The sequence below is a fragment of the Erinaceus europaeus genome (assembly GCF_950295315.1).
Source record: "Erinaceus europaeus chromosome 5 unlocalized genomic scaffold, mEriEur2.1 SUPER_5_unloc_1, whole genome shotgun sequence".
Taxonomy (NCBI): domain Eukaryota; kingdom Metazoa; phylum Chordata; class Mammalia; order Eulipotyphla; family Erinaceidae; genus Erinaceus; species Erinaceus europaeus.
Window position 1 is genome coordinate 275,207 of NW_026647112.1, and position 1,223 is coordinate 276,429.

Sequence of the window (1,223 nt, forward strand, 5' to 3'; positions counted from 1 at the left end):
AGGACAGCAGCCCCGTGACCCCTGTGCAGACAGATGTCTGAGGACAGCAGCCCCGTGACCCCTGTGCAGACAGATGTCTGAGGACAGCAGCCCTGTGACCCCTCATGCAGACAGATGTCTGAGGACAGCAGCCCCGTGACCCCTGTGCAGACAGATGTCTGAGGACAGCAGCCCCGTGACCCCTCATGCAGACAGATGTCTGAGGACAGCAGCCCCGTGACCCCTGTGCAGACAGATGTCTGAGGACAGCAGCCCCGTGGCCCCTGTGCAGACAGATGTCTGAGGACAGCAGCCCCGTGACCCCTGTGCAGACAGATGTCTGAGGACAGCAGCCCCGTGACCCCTCATGCAGACAGATGTCTGAGGACAGCAGCCCCGTGACCCCTGTGCAGACAGATGTCTGAGGACAGCAGCCCCGTGACCCCTCATGCAGACAGATGTCTGAGGACAGCAGCCCCGTGACCCCTGTGCAGACAGATGTCTGAGGACAGCAGCCCCGTGACCCCTGTGCAGACAGATGTCTGAGGACAGCAGCCCCGTGACCCCTCATGCAGACAGATGTCTGAGGACAGCAGCCCCGTGACCCCTCATGCAGACAGATGTCTGAGGACAGCAGCCCCGTGACCCCTGTGCAGACAGATGTCTGAGGACAGCAGCCCCGTGGCCCCTGTGCAGACAGATGTCTGAGGACAGCAGCCCCGTGACCCCTGTGCAGACAGATGTCTGAGGACAGCAGCCCCGTGGCCCCTGTGCAGACAGATGTCTGAGGACAGCAGCCCCGTGACCCCTCATGCAGACAGATGTCTGAGGACAGCAGCCCCGTGACCCCTGTGCAGACAGATGTCTGAGGACAGCAGCCCCGTGACCCCTGTGCAGACAGATGTCTGAGGACAGCAGCCCCGTGACCCCTCATGCAGACAGATGTCTGAGGACAGCAGCCCCGTGACCCCTCATGCAGACAGATGTCTGAGGACAGCAGCCCCGTGACCCCTGTGCAGACAGATGTCTGAGGACAGCAGCCCCGTGGCCCCTGTGCAGACAGATGTCTGAGGACAGCAGCCCCGTGACCCCTGTGCAGACAGATGTCTGAGGACAGCAGCCCCGTGGCCCCTGTGCAGACAGATGTCTGAGGACAGCAGCCCCGTGACCCCTGTGCAGACAGATGTCTGAGGACAGCAGCCCCGTGGCCCCTGTGCAGACAGATGTCTGAGGACAGCAGCCCC